A 23,156-nucleotide genomic window follows, 5' to 3' on the forward strand; every position below is an offset into this window, starting at 1 on the left:
ACCCTGAGAGACAGTAGGTCACAGCTCAAGTGCTTGATTCCCTGTTACCCACATCAGAGAGAGACTGAGTTCTGCGCTGTTGGATTCCAGATGGCACAAACTTGGTTTCCTTGGAAATTTAGGGATTAACCAGTAAAAATCTTTGTTTACTCATCTTGCTCCCTATTTGTAACCAATTTTATAAATGAAAATTTAAAATACATATACATATGTTTCTTACACACTGATAAAACAAAGATATTAAAGACTTTCAGAAATAACCTCCAGGGGAAAAAAGATTTCATAACTTACCAACCATCAAATTCTAGGAAAGTATAACCATAGCTTTGTATAGTAACCATGTAAAATATTGCACATGCATATCACAGAAACTACAAGCGGATAAAACAGGAAAGCCCACAAGCATATTTATTTTGTTCTGTTTGGGCCACTGGATACAAACTGATTATATCTTTCCCCTAATTTAATGTCTCTAAGTGAGCAGATAAAGAGGATTCTCTCATATCCAACGTAATTTTGCATAAATATAAAGCAGAACAGAATCCTAGGTCTCAGTTCGCGTAACCTATTATTTTCTTATGTAATGAAACTGAATGCTAAAGTTATGGAGGGATGCCATCAAGGTGATAAAGCAGCAAATCCAGGTTTCTGTATCTTTCATGTCTATTTGTCATTTGATCAATTTGTCTGCATTTAATGATGATGATCATCATTTTTGTTTCTATAGATTTTATTATTGGTTTCATAACCATAAGCATGTTATGGCTAACAAATAACAGGAAATTCTAAAAGTGAAAATACCAGCCATCACGCTTCAGGTTTCTTTTTCTGTAAGACAAACTCTACAAAATAAATGACTGCGTTATGCCATCATAAACACTATAATGCATATGTTTCCCTGGAGCCTCACTGTGAAATAGGTAGTAGAACACCACAGGCATGTGGATGATCGTACCTCTCAAGGGTAAATGACTGGACAACAGTGCTCAGGTGACATTGTACTGAAGTGGATAGTTCTACTGTTTCTTCAAATTTGTTTTAAACTTTAATATTAATACCTGTGTTGTCCTATTTCAACAAAATGCTTGTAACTGCTCCTATTGTATGGTTCTAAGTGATAGAAAAGAGGGACAGGAAAATTAGTTCAAAAATATCAATTAAAATAATGAACACAGAGCTACCATTGTAGCACAGTTGATTAAGCCATAGCCCGCATTGCTTGCATTTGTTCAGGTTCTGTATGCTCCATTTGCAATTCAGCTCCCTGCTAATTTACCTGGAAATCAGCAAAAGATGGCTCAAGTGCTCAGACCCATAAGACCCATGTGGGGGACCTAGGTGGAGTTACAGTCTCCTGATTTTGGCCTGGTCAAGTCCTGCCTCTAGCAGCCATCAGGTAAATGTACCAAGGGGTTCATTTCTTTGTTCAACACTCCCTCTATCTCTGTTACTCTCCCTTTCAAATAAATTAGTAAATCTTCTTGAAAACATTTTAAGATAATAAGTTATTTTGAAATGATGGAAAAATTGCTTTAATAAATAATTGTATGAAAAGGAATCATGATTATCTTACAAAATCATGACAATTACTTTTTCTAAAATCATGAAAGGTACAAATTCAAACACATCTTTAAAGTTACATTTTTAAGAGATTAAAGTTTACTTATTTATATATTTGAAATTCATAGTAAAAATGAGAGAGGTTAAAAAAAAACCCAGAGAGTAGATCTTCTATTTGCTAGTTCATTACAAAAATGACTGCAACAGCATATACTAGGCCAAGCTGAAGCCAGGAGCAGGAACACCATCTTATTCTCCCACATGAATGGCGAAAGACCAAACATACTGATCTTCTTTTGCCTTATCAGATGCTTTCACAGGAAGGTAGGTCAAAAAGAAAACAGCCAGGATTCAAACACACACTCTGATACAGGCTATTGGCATCCAAAGCTGAAGCTTAACATGGCTTACCTCAGTTGATCTAACTACTTTGAACAATTCTAGCTAATCAAGAATTAGAGCATCATATGACACCCATATAGATTTTTTTCCTAAAACTTAAAGATTTCCTTTCATGAGACTGATTACCTGTAATAAACTAAAATAACCCTCTCAAAGAAAGGGTTTAAAATGTTTATAACTGAGAGAGTCCCCAAATTAATCCATGTATATACAGGAACTGGTTTTTGACAAATGTGCCCAGACCATTCATTGGAGCTGGGATAATCTCTTCACTAAATGAGGCTGGTAAAGCTGGTTGCACATAAATAAAGGAATGAAATCATACCCTCACCTCTCTCCATAAATAAAAATCAAAGATCTAAATTTAAGTCCTGAGATTATATTGTTCCTAGAAGAAAATGTAGTGGAAACACTTAAAGGCATTTGTGAAGATGAAGACTTCTTGGATAGGACTTCCAAAGTACAGGCAATAAAACTAAAACTGGAGACATGAGGTTATATTAGATGAAGATACTTTTACACACAAAAAGAAACAATAAAGTGAAGAGACATTCAATAGAACAAAAACAAAATCTGCAAGCTATTTATCTGACAAAGGATTAATATCCAGAATATATATATGCAAGTCAAAAAACTCAAACCAACAACAACCATTCATCTCACCCATTTAAGAAATGGGCAACAGATTTTAATAAGCAGTAGTCAAGAGAAGTACAAATATCCAAGAAGTGAATATATGAAAAAAAATGTTGAGCATCCCTAGCTACCAGAGAACTGCAAATCAAAACCACAATGAGATATTGCCTTGCTCCTGTCAGATTACTTTTATCCAAAAAGCAGAGAGCAAGAGATTTTGGCAACATTGTGGAGAAAGTGGAGGTTCTTATACACTATAGTATAAATACAACTTAGTGTAGCCACTGTGAGAAATGGTAAGAAGATTTCTGAAAAATACCTAGATACAGCCTGACCAGATCCACTGGATAGATCACACTACCGGATACATACCCAAAAGGTACAGAACACTAAACACCATGTATCAAAAGAGATACCAGGGCCACCATATGTATGGTAGGACTTTTGAGAGGAGCCAAAATATAAAATCAATCAAATTGATCATCATCAGATGAATGGATAAAGAAAATGTAGTGTACATTCACTATGGGCTATTGTTTATCATTTGCCTCATAATGGTTGCAACTGGAGGCCATCAAGTTGAATGAATCAAGATGGATAAAGAATACAAATCCTACATGTTTCCCTATTAAGTGGGAACAAAAATTGAAGAAAATAAAGAAAAATATTTCTCACTGCATTAGTTTTATAACAAATACAATGTTCAAAATTTTGTCACAAATCTTTGTGAAATGAATCAGTAATTATATACTACTATTGTGAAGTTAAACATAGCTTCATTTGATTATTGTTAATAACTCATGCTTGATTTCTGCTGAATTACAGTCATTTTAATTTTTGTTTGTTGAAACTCTATGTTCACTAGAACATTAACCTTCTGACTATAATGGTGATTAGCCTGGGTGTCTATCAGCTGATGACCAGATAAATAAACTGTGGGCTATACACATGGTAGATACTACTCAGCAATAAAAAGAATGACATTCTGTCTTTTACAACAAAATAGATACAAATAGAGATCCTTAGTCCTAATAAGCTAGTACCCAAAAACACATTTTAGTTGTTTTTTTTTCCAGAAGGGCAGCAAATAACATGCAGAGTACAAAAAGAGGAACACATGAGTATAATTGATATTTTGAGAGTTGATTATTTTTATGGTCCTTGTCTATATTCCAGGGTAACAGCGATTTTCTATTTACTACTTACTTGAATTCTTTATTTAATGAATATGTAAGTATGTGCATATAACTTAAATAAAAAAGGGTCATTAGAAAAAAATTAAAAGAAAAATAAAAAAGAAAGAAGAGGAAGGACAGGAGCAAGGGAGGCAACGACAGTGGGGTGAGAAACATCATTAAGTTCTTAAACCTGCATATTGAAATACCTGAAATCTGTTCCCTTTTTATAAACAGAAACTTCAAATTTACAAAAGTAGACATTTAATTGAGAAAGAAAAATTTTGCTTGAGCGAACTAGGCTAGCTTAATTTCTAGGAATTCAAAGCCCATTGTTCTAATTTTTTTTCCCACTGAACTAATCATTGTGGCTGCTTGGGGAGCGAACCAATGGCTAGAAGATCTCTCCTCCTCTCTGTACAACTGACTTGTCAATAAAAACAAATAAATCTTTTTAAAAAGTGTGTAAACTCAAGAGTGTGCATTATTTGGTAGGGACGCTACCTTGGGCAAGTGTCTTAAATACATGAAACTTTGTTTTCCTCAATGAAAAAACACAGGTGGTAATAACTATGGTTCAAGCATTAAATTATATAAGGTTATTGATGTGACATGCTTATTATCACTGTGCCTTAAACCAGATAATCATCTCTTCTCAGTTCCCATTTTAACTTAGTAGTAGCAGCAGCAGCATAAAGAGAGTTATCATTGCTATTCATGAATTAATATACTTTATTTTACTGTCTCCAGAAGTTTTACTGAAACAGAAACCTATCACTACAACAGATCATTCCACAGGACCACATGAGACTTGCATTTTAACAGTGATTAAATGCTCTCCTGAGACATACATACTTAGAATATAAAGCAATATTCTGAGCAATGCAGATTATTCAAATTTCAAAATAATTGCAATATGAGTGAACATTCAAAAATGTTAACATAGATAAATAAGTCATGTTCTATAGGAGTAAACTCTCAACTACTGCCCCATCTACCTTAAAAAAAAACAAAAAAACTTTTCGATTACTTTTTCAACTTTTCAGTGGGATTAAAACAGCTTGTTTTATCTTTTGACATGGTATTCTGCAATTGTTTTATCCCTACAACTTTTGAGTACCCCAATACATGCCTTCTTATCTGAAATGAGTGAAAGACAAAGCGGTAAACCCATTTGTGAAGGAACTGTACCAAAGACATCCAAAATAATGATTCATCTGGCCATCTAACTAAAATGTAAAGTTCAGAACCTTTTCCTGTTAGCTCTGTAACAAGTACTCAAAGAAACAGGTATGAATACCTCTCTTCCATCAGGAGAGGCATTAAATAAAACACCAACATTGTGAATCCAAAAATCCTTTCAAAGAATATTTTATAAAGAGTCAGGAAAAAACGAAGTTAGATACTTAACTATGATTTCAACCTATGGGCCATCAGGTGGGGACAAGAAAACTGTTGCTCGTGACCAAAGATCTATTCATCACATTTGCACTGAATTGAGTTCTGAACCAGGAATCCTGAAACCCAAGTTCTCTTTCTACTCAGTTACTAACTAGCTAAGAGACTAAGGATATATCACTTAAGTAATACAGCTTCCATTCTCTTTGATTGCAAAGCAATTGGTCTCTCTCGTGGCAACTATATAATTTCAGAACCCCCAACTCCAGATTCTGATCCATCATAAGCATCAAGGAAACCAAAGGTTGTTGTGGACATGTAAAAAATCTTAATCACATCCTGGCCCCTTTCTGTTATTCTCCATCTTCCCTTCCCATTTTGCCCACATACAAACCAAATGCCTACCTGAGAAATAATTTAACACAGTCAAATATGAAAGGGTTCCATTTTCCTATAACAACATATTTCTAATATCTCTCACATTATAAATAGATAAATACACAGGCTTATTTTTGTGCAGAACATAACTAATGTTCATGCATAGTTTTTTCTTAATATGTATTTCTCATGAACTTTCAAAAATAAATTATTATCTTTTTGAGAAGCAGAGAGACAAGAGAGAAAAACAGAGAGCTCCCACCCACTGTATGCTCTCCAAATACCCCCCAGGGGTGGCAGAAACCTTACAATCTGAGCTAGCACCACTGCTTCCAAGACCCTGGGCAACAGAGGAGTTGGAATAGGAAGTCACAACTGGATATCAAACTGAGCTACTCTGATGTGTAGTGTATGAAAAAATAAGTTAAAACTATATGTAATGGTAGATAGTCTTTATCCAGATCATTACAACTGTTTGACACAGAGATGTAAAAACAGATATTTCACGGCCACTACACTTTTTGATCACAATGTGAATTTTTTTCTTTACAAAAGGAAATAGTTTCAAATATGTATCCATGCCAACACAATGTGGAAGGCAAGGCATCAGAAATCTCAGCCAGATAAATCTACAGCTTCTTCTCACCTAGCTTTTCAGCATACATAATACATTAGTGGTTAAGTTTCTTTAAAAACTTGCCTTCAAAACAACTCCCCTAATGCTTCCTTATGAAATATTCAATCTCACATGCTGAAACATACTAATGTTTTTAAAAGAGTGAGGAAATGGAATACAAAACATGCTTCCGACAGAAGACAATTTAATGACACATTCTTTGAACTTCTTTGCCATCTATTCTGCTACCCTCAGTCAAGCAAAAGTAGAAGAAAAAAAAATCTCAGAAAATGTTAAACAGCAAAATGTAAATAACTCCTCTAATTTTGGAAATGCCACAGTGATAAGAACCAACAAATGATTCTGTAAACATCTAGAGAAAAACCATCATTAGAACTGCCTGTCTTGGTGAATATAAAATAGTCTTGCCACTGTGCACAGCAATATTCTGCTTCAAGGCATGCCTTGCATTTAAACCACCTAGAAGTGTAACTAGGCAGTGAAAGCTTGACTTGAACAAGAAAAGTGTCTCTGGACTCAAGTATCAGTGAGAAAACATGCTCTGTTGAACGTTTTGGTGATTACAATCACACACCATAGATGAATTTCCTTAAGGTTCATGGAAGTGAGAATTCTACTGATGTAGGTCTAACTGCAAACACCTCCACTCTGGTTGAAAGTTACAAAATCCATTAATGTAGGCTAATAAAACTTAGTTATTGTTATTAACAGGTTGGGCATTTTGTGATCGAATTATTGCTATTTGTCTTTGCTTCTTTCTAATGGTAAGTTCCCTTTAAGAAATTCCACCCAACTTGTAACATTCAACTGCTTTTCAGTAGAGATGTGCCATAATTAACCTGTTCCTGATATCTAAATCTAGAACTTCAATTTTGCCCTAGTATCAGTAAGCTCTACTGAATCATTCTATAAAACTTTTCCTACATTTATCTCTTCTCAGTATTAATATTCCAATTAGATTCATCACTTTTCTTTTGTTACATTTGAAGAATTTATGCCCCAACCTTTAGTGCCATCTTTTCCATTCCATCCAGTCCAGATTTTCTTCTTAATGCTATACTTTCACAATTTTATTTCTTTCTCATGTTAAAATATTTTAAACATTGTCCAGTTCCCAACTGTAGAGGCTAAATGACATAGTCTGCTATGATTTAAATCCTTACATCAGGACCTGTAAAATGTTAGGAACAGCTTGAGTATTTTTTGTTCAAACTGATCTACCTATATTGTATCGTTACATAAGGGAGTATGTTTAAGAGAAAAAAATCCAATCAACCCTGAATAAGAAAGTTCTTAGTTATGTACTGGCTCTCTACCCAGAAAATAATTATTTGATTTTCAGTAGGCAAATGTATCCTGCAGAATATAGCTAGAGGAAACACAATACCAGACTTCAAGACAGACTACAGGGCACTAGAAATCAAATTAGAATGAGAGTGGTACAAAAACAGAGACAATCAATGGAATAGAATAGAAACCCAAGAAGTGAATCTATACATGTACAACCAACTAATCTGTGACAAGAAACCTGAAAATAATATGGTGAAAAAGTTTGGACTCTTCAACAAATACTGTTGGGACAACTGGATAGCAGCCTGCAGAGGTAAGAAGCAAGACTCCTACCTGTCACCTCCTACAAAATTCAGCTCTAAATGGCTCAATGTAAACAAACTCTGAAGATAAATAGTTTCACGCACATTGGGGGATAATCAGAAACTTAAAAGTCATTGTAGCAGCAATGAGTCTGCTGTTTTTCACCCTTTATTATCCCAAAGCCTAAACTGAGTCCAATTCCAGCCTTAGAGATGGTCATTGCTGCTCCACATAAGACAGAAAACTCAGAAACATTGAAAAGAGCCTGTTGTCTCTCTCATGCCCCAGATCCCAAGAACTCTTGGAATGACTGGGGCAGCAGCAAAAAAAAACTGGCAACTCTCAGCACTGACACGTGCATGAATCTATGAATGAGAGCGTTTCATAGGAACAATACAGAGGAACTATCCTTTACCCTTTGTTTCTCACTGTTCTACCACATGGCCGGGGGAAAGAGGGTAGAATTGCATGCCAAATCTGATAATAGAATCCCAGGAAACAGGAAATTGCCAAAGAAGTTGTGATAGAAAGAAGACAGGAAGAGAAATTGTCCCATTATGTTCATGAACTCTCAGCATTACAACAAGCTCATGTATGGATATGTCTGATTCTAAAACGTTCATCAGAGAGTTTAAGAGCTCAACAGTGGAGCAGATCACCCTGAAGGTCCTACATGATTCTCTGCATGACAAACAGCAGAGAGAAGTCCAAATGATGCTATAAAGGTTTTTAAAACAGAAGTGAGGTTGAAATCACAGGCTTTCACACTATGCAAATGTAATACACAACTGCCTAGCAGTGAACAATTGAAAGGTGAAATTTTAAAAAATAGGATATTTATTAAATATATAATACCTGGTATCTATAATAATAAAATACTAAAAAATTACTGTAGCTCTAAAACCAAATACTTAAGTGTAAATGTTTATAAGATCATTCTTAAAACCATAAAAGAAATCAAAGCCCCAAGTAGATAGATGATCTTTGCTGATGAGACGTATGACACAGCATTATAAAGAATCTATTTTCCCCCAATTTCCCTAAAGATCAACATAATATCAGATTAAATCACAGAAACATTTTTATTGGCAGATATTGGTCAGCCACTTTGAAAAGTTAAAAGGAAGAGCCAAAGAGATAAAACAACCAAACCCATCTTCATTTTAAAAAAAAGAGAGAGAGAGAGAGAGAGAACATAATGTAGGAATTGAGCAAAGTATTTTAGGGTTACTGTAAATCTGTAATAATGAAAAATTGTGTAATTTTTTCATTTTAATTACATATTTGCTGCTAGCAAATATTTGTGGACCATGGTGCAACATTGCAATACATGCATGCAGCATAAAATACAGCTTGAAGCAATAGCATTGCCACCTCCCATCCCGCCATGCTTTCAGCCAATCAGCTTCTCTCCTTCAGGTGGTTTATGTGATACAGAACATGCTGTTGTGATATCCACAGTCACTATACTCTTCTGTGGAACTCTCAGACAAGTGACCTTCTATCTGGCTCTGCTTTGTACCCTTTAACCACAATACATTCCATGTCACTCCCGCACATCTCAGTTCCATCAATCAGTACACTAAATTAAAATCTACATCATTCAAATCTTTCCCATATGAGAAAGAACATGGGGCATGTGTCCTCATGTTGTATTGCATTCAACATGATAATCTCTAGTTTTGTCCTTCGTTAGAAATGACAGAATTTAATTTTGGGTGTGGGAGGACAAATAGTATTTCAACTTACATGTGTTTCACATTGTTTTACATGCATGTATCTAAATATGGATATCAAAACTGATATTGTATCTTGGCTACTATTAAATGGGAATCAATAAATATTCGGTTCATTTATTTACTCAAAAATAAGATGGCTACATCGAATAAAATACACCACACATCAAAAAGATGATCTAAAAGAAAGAAGCAGGATTCAACCAAGAATTATAAGGACGATTTAATACATGGACATCAAAGAAGGTAACATGCATTATCAACAAAATGCAGGATAAAATTCATAAGACCATCTCAATTTATATATGAATGTCATTGGATAAAGTTGAAAGTTCAATCATGATTAAGATTCTAAAATTAATTATAGGAAGTGTATTCTTCATCTTAAAAAAAACTATGTGGTCGAAGAAATGAAAATGAGCTTTTGTTGTTGTTGTTATGTTGTTGTTCTAAATCATACCAATTGTTGACCTTATTCCATGGCTTCTCATTTAAGGAAATGTATGGTGATGGAGTAACAGAGACCAACATACCCAGATGTGGGGACACAATGCAATATGCATCCCTGATTCCAAATCAAAAATGGACTCTCAATTAAACTGTTGTAAATGTGTAGACAACAGGATGCTAGACTATCTGAAACGGTCTGTACCAGCAATGTCAGGGCAAACTCAAATAACACACTGATGGAATCATGACTCCTTATGAAGGACTACACTATTGTAGCAATTTGGGGAAAATCAGTGAGGGAGTGGGATTTAGGGGAGGGGATGAAAATTCTAGTCTCTACGAAATGGTATCATAAAATTCAAAATAAAAATTTAACACACAAACAAATCTACCTATAGGTCTAGCATACTGCAGCAACAGCATCCCATATGGTTGCTTGTTCAAGTACTGGCCACACCATTGCCAATCCAGCTCCTTGCTATTGCCTGAGGAAAGAGAAGCGGTTCACCCAAGCCATTGGATCTCTGGACACACACCCAGGAAACCTGGAGGAAACTCATGGCCTTGAGTAAGCTCAGTTCTGGCTGTTATGGCCATTTGGGAGTCAATCAGTGGATGGCAGATCTTCCCATCTGAGCATGCCCACTCTCTGTCTCACATACTCACTCACTCTCTCTCTCTCTCTCTCTCTCTCTCTCTCCTCTATCTCTAACTCTACCTTTCCAATAAAAAATAATACAAAATAACCTATATATGACAACCCACAGCAAACATCACACTAAGAGCTGAAAAGCCAAAAGAATTACTCTATGATCTGGAACTATCTAAATATTTTTATTCTACCCTTATTCAGTATTTTATCGGATGGAATTCTTAGCAAGGAAAATTTGTAAGATAAAGGAAAAAAGATATATAAGCATCAAATCTGTTTCATATGACATGATTTCATACAAAGACAACCTAATTATCTCATCCAAACTGTCACATCTGATAAGTTTAGAATCAAACTACTGGAAAGGTTGTACAGACAATGGTGCAGCTTCAGCACCTCCTGGTATCACAGGAGGTGAAGAATGGTGAGTCAGGAGCTGGGGCCACGGAGTTCTTGGTGGAAATCTAACATAAGAACCCAAACCTGGCGCCCAGCGCAGTGGCGCAAGTGGTTAAAGGTCCTCGCCTTGCACGCCCAGGATCCCATATGGGCGCCGGTTCTAATCCCAGCAGCCCTGCTTCCCTTCCAGCTCCCTGCTTGTGGCCTGGGAAAGCAGTCGAGGACGGCCCAAAGCCTTGGGAACCTGCACCCGCTTGGGAGACCCGCAAGAGGCTCCTGGCTTCGGATCGGCATAGCACCGGCCGTTGCGCTCACTTGGGGAGTGAATCATCGGATGGAAGATCTTCCTCTCTGTCTCTCCTCTCTGTACATCCGCCTTTCCAATAACAAAATAATAAAAAATAAATCTTAAAAAAAAAAAAAGAACCCAAACCTGGAACTTGCTGGAGGGAGTGGCACAAGTGGCTGCAAGCAAAGAGTTGTATACCAACTGCACTAAGTAAAATCAAACTGTAGACCTTTGGGTGACAGAACTTAGATACCTGCCCCAAGGAGAAGACTCTGCTAACCAGAAGCACAATGACCAAGAGCAAAAGAAGAGACAAAGGCACAATGAATATTACTGAAAACTCCCCTGCAAAGAAGCAAAACCCTATGCCAACCTCAGAGTTAACTGAGGACGATACTGAGAAAATGGGAGACACAGAATTCAGAAAACTAATTTTAAAGCTTCTGATCACTTGATCCAATGGGTGTTGTAGTCCAGCTCGATCCTACCCGCTTCATACTCGGTCCTCATTCAAACCAGTGGGAGCTAAAGCCTAGTTGTGGTGACTCCCCATAACTTCCACCAGGCCGGCTCTGTACCCTGGTTCCTACGCTTTCCAGTGTGTACCGCAGGCTTGTCCAGTCTGTCCCACATCCCATTTAGCTCTGGTACTTGTCAATGGGCATTGAAGCCTAGGTCAACCCAACCAACCTACTATCCAACCCACACACATACTGGCAGGTGCCTTTCTGTCTAGCCATCCCTGCCCCTGTCCTGGTTTTCATGCTCTCCAGTGGGAGTGGTGACTCACAAGGGAGGTGCCAAGTATCTCCCTACTAGGCTACTCGAACTTCTGGATTATGCACTCTCCAGGTGGTTCTGACATTTAACTTAACAGAATTTGCCCCCAGTGCCAGCCTCTGCCATCTGATGCTGTGGCAAAGTCCAACCAACCTTCACCCACTCTAATTTTTGCTTGCATCAGTTGGAACAGTCAGCCCAATCTGGCCCTTCCCTAATCTAGCTCACATGAGTCCCACAGGTGTTGTAGCCCTGCCAGGTCTGGTCTGCCCCTATTGCAACAACCAGCATGTGCATAAGCTGATTGAGGCGACAGACTGTGCCAGACCCTGTGCTGGCAGGTTCACACAAGGACCAGATTTGGGATCATCTCAGATAAATTTTCTTTGGAGATCCTTCCAACTGAACTGCTGATCTCAGAACCCCAACCATGAAGAGACTATGTCAGCCAGTGGATTCTGAACAGGTTTCATCATGATTGGAACAGCAAGACAGGCAGCAATTCAGAACTGTTTAATTACCAAAACTGCTTGAGTAGGTCCCTTGGAGCGTGCCTCACATGGGGGATCTGGGATGGGTGGGAGGCTGGGTGGGGCTTTTCCTTTTGTTTCTCCCCTAACCCCAGAAAAAGGGGAAAACTTATATTAGTGTGGAAACAATGATATTACCCACTTTCCTGTAGCCCTTGACCCTTTGTACCCTAATCAACTAAGTAAGGTCACTTAAAAAAATAAATTTTTTTTAAAAAAGCTTCTGATCAACAATGAGAAGCACATACAAGAGTTCAAAGGATTTAAGGAATATTTTACACAAGCAATAGCAGCAATAAAGCAAATCAAGCCTGATATATAACACAGTAGAGCAAATTAAAAGTACAGTGGAAAGTCTCCAAAATAGAATGAAGCAAGTAAAAGAAAGAATCTCAAAATTGGAAGATATCTCCTGTCACCACGGAGAAGCAAACAAAAAGCTGGAAGCAGAGTTGGATCAAGCCAAAAAAAGTATTCAAGAATTGAAAGACACTATTAAGAGGCCTTATATAAGAGTTATTGGAGTTTCATAAGGTGCAGAAAGAGAAACTGAGTATGCAAATGTATTTAATGAAATAATCAAGGAAAATTTCCCTAATCTGGAGAAAGAATTGGGAAACAAGATCCAGGAGGGGCACAGAACTCTCAACAGGCTTAATCAAAAGCGATCTTCACCAAGACACATGGTCATCAAGCTCTCTTCAGTTGAACATAAGGAAAAGATCCTTAAATGTGCATGTGAAAAAAATCCATTAACACATAAAGGAATACCAATTAAACTCACAGGAGATCTCTCACAGGAAACTCTACAGGCAAGAAGAGAATGGAGTGACATATTCCAGATTGTAAAAGAAAAAATTGTCGATATAGGATAACATATCCAGCAAAGCTTTCTTTTGCCTTCTAAAATCAAATAAAATTCTTCCACAGTAAAGAAAAGTTAAAAGAATTTGCCTCTTCCAAACCTGCCCTACAAGTGATACTTCAAGATGTTCTCTTCGCAGAGAAGAGGAATAGCACCAAACAAAACCAAAAGCAAAAGGGAAGAATATCCCAGTAAAATGACAACATAAGACTAAACCAATGAACAACCCATTCCTAAAATGATAGGACCAGAGTAACCACCCATACATATTAACACTGAATGTAAATGGCTTAAGCTCAAATGTCATGGCTTAGTAGACTGGATTATAAAACAAAACCCATCTGTTTATTGTCTGGAGGAGACACATTTCACCAACAAAAATCAGCAGAAACTATATTGCATGGATTTTGATGTTTTCTGTTAGTTTCATCTCTTCAAAACACTTTCTTCTGATCAAATTCTCCTGTGACTCATAGATCATACAGTAGCATCATTTTCTTCAAGAAGGTTCTTGATTTTCATTTCTTCAGCTACATGTTAGTTTTTTAGTAACATGTTATTTAACTTCATGCTGTTGTTAATTTCTTTATTCTTCCTGATGTTGATTTTGTTTTGTGGCTTTTCATTTAAGGTGATGTATAGTAGCTGTGTAATGGAGACTGTCATATATAGTAACGTTATTTAATTTCATGGCATTGTAAATTTCTATTTTTCCTCCTATTGTTGATTTTGTATTAATACTTTTCATTTGAGTAACTGTGAAATGGAGACTAACATCCAGATGTGAGGATACAATGTAGTATGCATTTCTACTTCCAGACAAAGATGGACTTTACAGTGACACTGTTTACTATATCTTTACAATAGAATGCCGGTCTCTCTGCCATTGTCATGCCCACAATGATGGACATATGACTATGTATGAAGAACTATACTTTAATGATGATATAGAGGAACTAGGTGGGGGGAGTGGTAAATTGGGACTGGGATAAGGGAAATTCCATAAGCCTATGGAACTGTATCATACAATGATGATAATAATAATAAATACATCTTAGAAAATAAAAATTAAACAGTAAAAAAACAGAATCAAACTGCTTTTGTTCATCAATAAGAAGCTCATAAAAAAACCCATCCTATTCACAATAGCTACACACACACGCACACACACACATAGGTAGAAAAAATTAACCAAAAATGTAAAGGTTTTCTACAGTGAAAATTATAGAACATTGATATGACACAACAATTGAAGGGCCCACACACATACACACAAATACAAGAAAACACACAGAAAAAAAAAGAAAAAAGAAAAATCCCCCATACTTATGGATTTGAAGAATTAATATTAGAATTGAATAGCCTTAATCCAAGGACAGATGCACTAATAAATGAAATAAAATATGCTATCTGACCAGTTCATTGCTGGGTTCCTTGCAGAAGGTGTGGATGCCATGAAGGTGTGAAGAGAACAGCTCCCTGCTTGGCAGGGCCCGGGGAATCTTCCAGCTGTCTGGCAGGGCCAGGCGGATTTCTCTCTGACCAACTTGATGAAGTCTCACCACCTTTTTGCATGGAAACTCAAGCACCCCACTAAGAATTCTGTAATCTATTGAGACATTGTTTGCCCCTGTGGGATGGTTTTTGTCACCAACGTGAGCTTGAGAGTTAATGTTATTGATAATGTCTTGGTGAATGGGCCTTTAACTGTGCACAGGAGTACAATTAAACCCATGCCATTCCTGGACACCTTATTGTGTACCTACCCATTGCCCTGAAATCGGGCCCAGACATGTAGCATGCCTTCTGGGAAATGGCTTAATAAGAATTTTACAAAGTAATGGAAGTGATGGGAATGAGAGCTGAAACTGCTATGGCAATAAATATAGTCATTTTTATCTTAAAGGCTAGCCTGTTTTTGCAACTTTTTGGAGCATAGAAAATGTAATTGTTTTAGCCACCTTTATAATTTTTAGCTAGAGAAATTAAGCATGCTTTTATTAAAGAAAAATGCTTTTGATTGTTTCACTGTTTATGGTGTTGTCGAATTTATAGTTGTAGGGGGATTTAACATTTGAAGTTTCTGTTTTAGATTTTAGGTTTTTCCCTTGTAACCTATTTTCCCATTACATAATGGATGAATTGTAGAAATAGAAATGTGGTAGGAATGTACTACTGATTAGCAAGTAATCACATGTGCCTTGGCCTTGGAGTCCTGGCTGTTGCTCCATGGCTACTGTTGAAGAATGAATAATGGCTTGCTTTGAAGAATATGAATACAGTATTTTGCAGAATTATCTTTAGGGGCACCTGCTTAGCCCTGAAGGGCAGACAGAATGCCTAACTGTCTGTACATGCCCCCTTAGTCTTTAAGCAAAAAGTAGAACAATTAGTTGCTTGTGTAGAAGCTTGAGAGGTGTCTGAGTAAATAAAAAGGATAGCTTTTTCTTGAGCTGTATGAGAACGCACCAAGTGTCTGTGTCTGTGTCTTTCTTTACCGCCAACTCCATGCACCCTTCCTGAGCTCCGAACTTGGCTGGAGCTGGACTCTGGCAGTTTGTTTTGGGCAATGTCGTAGGTAATTTAATGAAGAGAAAAGAATATTGAAATTATTTTGTTGCAAATTGTATTCCAAATATAGCTATCTACTTGCAACTAAAATGAAACTCTGCTTCCAGCTGGCAACATGACACTGTCCCTTGCAGTGCTGATATGCCATTTAGGCACTTATTCAAATCCCTGTTGTTCCATTTCCAATCTAGCTTCCTGTCAATGCACCTGGCAAAGCAGTGGACAAAGGCCCAAATCAAGACCTCAAGACCCTGCACCAACATGGACAATACTGAAGCAGCATGGAATCCAGGACAGCCCAGCCCATTCATTTCAGCCATTCACAGAGTATACCAGCAGATGGAACATGTCTTTCATTGCCGCTTTATCTTTCCATAACTCTGCCTTTCAAACAAATAAATATTTAATCAGAAATTCTGTTTAAATGTCACAACATAAGCTAAGGTTCAAATAGTTCATAGATCTAGGTACAAAAAATAAAAATATCACACAGTTTAAAAAACTGAATCAGGGAATAATCTTTGTGAACCATGATTAGGTATAGAATTCTAAAATATGACACCAAAACGAGAATACAGAAAAAGCAAGAGTCAATATAATACATTTTATTAAAGTTGACAACTTTGAACCTATGAAATTTATTATAAAAAGTCAAACTATCGACAAGGAGAAAATGTTTACAAACCACATATCCGACCAAGAAAATGTAACCAAAATATATAAAGAACTTCCAAAACTCAATAGTAAGAACAGAATGTAATTAAGGAATGTGAAAAACTCAAGAACAGATAGACTCCAAAAGAAGATATACAGAAGGAATCCAGAGTAGTAGTCTAGTGGATAAGGTCCTTGCTTGGCATATGCCAGTTCATGTCTCAACTGCTCTACTTCCCTTCCAGCTCCCTGCTTGTGGCCTAGGAAAGCAGTAGAGAATGGCTCATAGACTTGGGACCATGTACCCACATAGGAGACCCAGAAGAAGCTCTTGGATCCTGACTTCATTTCAGCCATTGTCGCCATGTGGGGAATGAATCAGTGGATAGAGGATCCTTCTCTCTCTAAATCTGACTTTCTAATAAAGAATAAATAATTAAAAAAAATAAGATATATGGATGACAAACAGAATACAAAAAATATCCAACACAATGGCCATTAGCTTTTAATAAAATTTAAAAGCAGTGAGACATCCCAGCTGAAAGACTCAGAAAGCATGGCAAAAGCAAGAATATAGATAGAATATTAGTGTCATATATCATCTAAAGGAAAAGATAAACACACGTACCATATAACCCACTAACCTCAATCCTAGACATTTAGATTAGAGAATTAACACAAACGCCCACATGTGAAAACATAGCAACCCTACTCATAATCCATGAAAGGCCAAAACAATCAAAATAAATGCAGACAGTTAAACCATGGTACATCCATGTCGTGGAATATTATTTAGAAATAAAGGGAAACTAAGATGTTCATGATAGCTTGCACGGATTCCAAAAGCACTAAGCTGAATGAGTAAATCCAGTCTCAAAGGTTTTATAAGAATACATATGCTTCAGTTCATTTGATGTCTTTCACAAGTAGAAAATTTACAGTAATGGAGAAATGATCAGTGGTTGCCAGACGTTGGCCAATGTGCATGTGTGAATCAAAGAGGCAACATGAGGGAGACACCTTATAGTAATGGAATAATTCTGTGTCCTGATGATAAAAGTAGTTACAAGAATTTATACAAGTGTTAAAATTCATGGAACTACAGCACAATAAAAAGCCAATTTTACTCTGTAATTTTATGTTATAGAATAAATGAGAAAGGACACAGCCATTTTCTCTGATAACAAATTAATAATGGCAAGTAAAAATAGCAATTTATTCTGGAAGAATAGAAGTCACATCATTAAAAGGTTATCTATCCTCTTTCCACATCAACCAAATCTCATTTATGACATTTTCTTGGGATACCAGAGTAAAGGGGTGGATTTTATCTCAGGCAGTATTCTTTCAAAATATGAGGACATTAGACATTTCACATATGAAAGGTAGAAATATTCTACTTGAATAATGAGAAGCTTTTCATCAGATATTTTATACAAAAATGCTCTTAAGAAGTACAATACATTCATGCAAACATCTCCTCTCCATGGTATAAATCAACTGGCATCCTGCTGTCTCAAATTACTTACAAGCAGACTTACCCAAATAAAATCATGGCTAAGGTCTTTGTTGAATTTATTTTACTGCCTCATACATTTAATTAATCATAAGAGAAAGAGAAACTATTGGGAGAAAAATAGTACTACACAAAATACATTGAAAACATTTGCTGTGAAAACTATGTATGGGTTTTAGCATTTTTCACAGTAAAATAAACATCTTCAATTTCATTTTTCTTGAATGCTTTAAGTGTCTCTGTATTCATGTAAGATTTTGGGAGAGGAAGGAAATAACAGCCAGAAAGGAACCACAAGGCATTATGCACAGAAATTTACTACAGAATTTTTAAAAATCATACTAAACTCCATTTACATATTTGAAAGGCAAAGAAGAGAATGAGAGTGATACAGTGTGATTTGAGAGGCAGGGAGAATAGGAGAGAGAAATCGTCCAGTCACTGGTTCAGTGCCTCAATAACCACAGAAAACAGGCAAGTTCAGTTGAAGAGTCTAAGATTTAATCCAGGTCTCACAAGCAGGTGCTTTCTGGGTTTAGCATTAGTAGGAAGTTAGAACAAAAAGCAGAACTATTACTCAAATCAAGGTGTTCTAACCTGGGCTGTGAGCATTCCAAGTGGCTTTTTAGCCACTGAACAAAATACTCACCTATAGCAAGTTTTCGTTTTTCCTTCAACAAAATCTTTTAGACAGATTTAAAAAGTCACAAAATTTTCACAAACATTTAAATGTTTTTTATACTCCAAAAACAGTATATAGGTAACAAGCATAGAGAATTGGATGGTTCATTTTTCAAGTCTTCACTATTAAACACTAAGGAGAGGATAATATTCAATATTATAATTTTGAATTATATACATTATTAATAGATATTTTGTGCTTCTGGGCTTTCTGTCAGTTTTTAGTAATAGATATATGCAAATATCTTAAAAAGCTGGCAATAAAAGGTCAAAATTATGCAGAATGTGAACATAATTTCAGAGTATAATGTATGTCAAACCTTGGAGTTAGAAATTCATCAAGCTTTAAATTAAAAGAGGCATGCTCTCTGAAACTAAGCAATTTTTGATGCATACTTTTAAATATCAGATTGAGTTTGGATCTCTCCAAAAATTCTTCTTTTATCCAATCATAAAATTTTGTAATTTTTAAAATCATTCTTTTCTAATTTGATACCATCTATGGGCAAAATTTCATGTTATACATATATGTTCTAAGTTAGAGAAAAAATTCAATAATGTGTAAACCCTTATTAAGCATTTATTTGTATACTTAAAACTACTTCATGCACAAGAATACAATCGAGTAAAACAAAAAGCCTTATTCATGCTAGGGTAAACAATGAAGGTCAGAATACGGTAAGGAAAACTGGGCAGGGGCAAAATGTGGGTGACAGTTTGGAGCTGTTTTAGTATTCAGTGGATGAAGAGTTGTCTTTCATAAGATGACATTTGGACAAACTCCTGAGGGAAGTAAGAGAGAGAGCCATACATCTTTCTCCAGGAAAGACCCTTGCAGGAAGAAACAGATGGGCCAAGGGCACTGAAGTGAAACACTGTTTTACGACAGTCCAGGAATCACAAACATGCAGGTGAGGAAGCAGGCTGGGTCAGACAAGCACTCATCAGTTTTCTAGCGCTGCATAACAACTGACTATAAATTCAGGGATTGAAAATAGTCCCTAATCAGTATAGTCATCTGTGCAGCTCAGGAGTAGTCAGGGATGAAGTTGCAATGCATGCTAGCGTTTTGCATAATGGTTCTTAAACTAGTTGGAACACCAGTGTCACTTATCAAAGTGCCTGAGTTCAAGTTGTACCTGTATTTCCAGTCCAAACCTCCTAACATGCCCACGTTTGGAGGCAGAAATACTAAAGTATTTCAGTTCCTGACATTCATGTTGGAGACTTGATTGAGTTGTGGAATCCAGGCTTTACCCTGTCTCAACTCCAGCTGTTGCAAGTATTTGGGGAGTAAACTATAAGCTGGAAAGGATTTTGTCTCCCTCTCTTGTTCTCTCCTTTTTCTTAATGCCTTTCAAATAATGTTATTCAAAGATATATGATGGGCTGCCCTTTCACATGAGGCCATTGGGAAGAATCCACTTCCCTCCTCATTTAGGTTTTTGTGGCTGGGGGACTGAGGAGCCTATTTTCCTGCATGTTATTAGAATAAGTCAGAGGCCCCTCCAGTTTGTCGCTTCAAAGAAATTCAAGAGTTCCCTTCTCTCAACTGTTGTCATGGAATCTTGACCAGGTTAGCCTAAGGGATTAAGATCTTAGGTAACATGTTACCTCCTTCCCTGCATCGTGAGTGAGATTATCTGCAGCACTATAGGACATTGCTAGGATGGCTTTTTCCTTGAGGCAGGAAATCATGGAGGATTTTTAATGTGATACAAGTTTTATGCAAGAACATAGATTACCATATAGAAAATGAACATTAGGAGGGGCAAAGAGAGCACCATGAAAAAGGATAAATAAAGAGAAATTATGACAAAGCTGACATGTATTAGATTCTAAGTTTCACTTTAAAGGTAGAGCTAAATCTCTGTATTGCTAGTAAATGTTTGTATCAGTGTCTGATGTGCAGTAAGTTTCTCACTAAGTTGCCATTATTTCAGCTTTATGACTAGTTTACCTACTATCAAGTGTGTTTTATTTCAGATTAGACCTACTGCATACAATTTGTCTGAAGTGGCAGCTGATGTGTGGTATAAGCTCATGGCATTCATTCCCTATTATTTAAATGATTACCATCAGTATCAGTATTCACCATTTCATTCAAACAGACTTTCATCTATAAATTAAGTGCCTCTGATGTTCTATATTATATATTTTTCTGTACGTTTCCCACATATTTTCAAAATGCTATAGATATAACCATGGAGACCAATTAGGACTTCTTTTAGTCTGCATTATTCAAAAGCCATCTAACTCTTCAGATGACATGTTGGGGGTGAATTCTTAGCCACTGAAGGAACAACACATTGTCAAAGAGAGGACACTTGAATGGCTCCACAATTTTTAAAGAAAAGCTTGAAGTCTTCTTACTTTTAAAATGCAAATCACATGGGATTAATATCTGTATACAGAGGCGTACCTGCTTAAGAAGTTTGAGAGGTAATTTTGCTTTGAAGGTAATTTCTAGGAATGATGATTCCTATAGGAATTATATTTTTTTCCATTTTGGACAATCTTTACATAGTTAATTAGGGTAAAAAGGCTCAAGGACTATAGGAAAGTAGGTAAGACTATTATTTCCATATTGTTTCCTTCATGTATCTGAGGTAAAATGGGATATTGAGGGAGAAGTCACACCCAGTTTCCCACCCACCCCCGCTCCCGGATGTGGGGCATGCTATGAGATTCTTACTCAAGTGGTTTTGATAGTTCACCAATTATGAATCGCTGCCAATCTTGCCACCCCAAGCACTATGAAGTGGTTGAAGAATCCACTGATTGACATAGTCCATCACAGAGTCTGTTTGCCCAGTATTTCACTGCCAACATATAGCTGAGGTGGTTGATTGACTTGTTCTATCTAGGGTTCAGATTTCAGCATTTTGATTGAGGAGATCTCCAAAGAAACTTTGTCTGAGGTGTTCCCAGACCAGATTCTTGAATATACTAGCAAGTACAGGGCTCGGTACAGTCCATCGTCCCAATCAGCTGGTGGTTGCAATTGTTGGATCAGTTCTGTTTTCAGCCCTGACTTCCACTGGGACCAATGGGTGTTGCAGTCCAGCCTGGTTCTGCCCAGCACACACTCGGCCCTCACATAAACCAGTGGTAGCTACAGCCTAGTTGGAGCCACCCACAATAACCTCCACCAGGCCCACTCCCTACCCTGGTTTGCCAGTACATGCAACAGACTAGTCCAGTCTGTCCCACACCCCATTTGGTTCTCATACATGCCAATGGGTATTAAAGCTTTGTTCCGTCTAACCAGCTCCACTATGCAACCCACACAGATACTGTTGGGTGTCTGTCTAGCCTCCCCATCCCCTGTCCTGTTTTTCGTGCCCTCCAGTGGAAGTGGACACCCAAGAGGGAGGAGCCCACTATTTCCCTCCCAGGCCTCTCTCACTCCCAAATTATGCACTCTCCAGGTGGTTCTGCAGTTTGACTTGACAGCATTAGTCCCAGTGCCAGCTTCTACCAGCTGATGCTGCAGCTAAGCCCAAACAACTCTCATGCACTCTAATTTTGTTTGCAACAGTAGGAATAATCAGCCCAGCCTTTCCCTGATCTAGTCTACATGAGGTACACAGCTGTTGTGGCCCTCCTTAGTCTGGTCTGTCCCCATCCCAGCTCATGCTTTCCAGTGGGAGTAGCTGTCCAGCAAGGGAACCCCCCACCCTCACCATATTCCCCCTGATGGCTCCACCCTCTCCCTTCCTGGTTCTCACATGTGCTGACTGGGCACTGCGGTCACATCTGGTACAGGTAACTTCACCTTGGCATTCTGTAGTGTACTGCTTTTGTTGTGACCGAACCTGGCTCGACCCACACTCTGTTTCGATGCTTGGATTTGTCAGTGGATGATGTGAACTGATTCAGCCTGGTCTGCCCCTGACCCATGCCAAATGTATGCCAGTGGGAAATTTTCCATGGCCTGTTCTGGGCTGTTACCTATCATGCTTCTTGCACTAGGAATTATATTTGACTTGAACATTTTGCTTTGGATTTTTCCATATAGACCTAAGTCACTTTCATTTTATTTCACCATGTTTCTGTTGCTCTGGACATGGTTATGTAAGTTTTTTGTTATGCCAGTATTCTATCAGTTTCTGGTAGATTTTCTTTTCTCAAAAAGAAAACAAAGGTCAAAGAAGTTCAAAAATCATATGTTAAAAATATGCTCAAAAATCTTATATTAAAATCCTTTCTATAGGACTATCAGGAGCCTTATGGGCTGCCTTATACCATTGG

General features: G+C 37.2%; 1 protein-coding gene across 3 annotated transcripts in view; it reads right to left on the bottom strand.

Moving 5' to 3' along the window:
* INPP4B (inositol polyphosphate-4-phosphatase type II B) overlaps positions 1–23,156 on the bottom strand; it is a 377,559-nt gene that overhangs the window by 215,842 nt on the left and 138,561 nt on the right. The window lies entirely within an intron of this gene.

This window comes from Ochotona curzoniae, unplaced genomic scaffold (assembly GCF_017591425.1).
Source record: "Ochotona curzoniae isolate NIBS_2020 unplaced genomic scaffold, NIBS_Ocur_1.0 scaffold_4506, whole genome shotgun sequence".
Lineage (NCBI taxonomy): Eukaryota > Metazoa > Chordata > Mammalia > Lagomorpha > Ochotonidae > Ochotona > Ochotona curzoniae.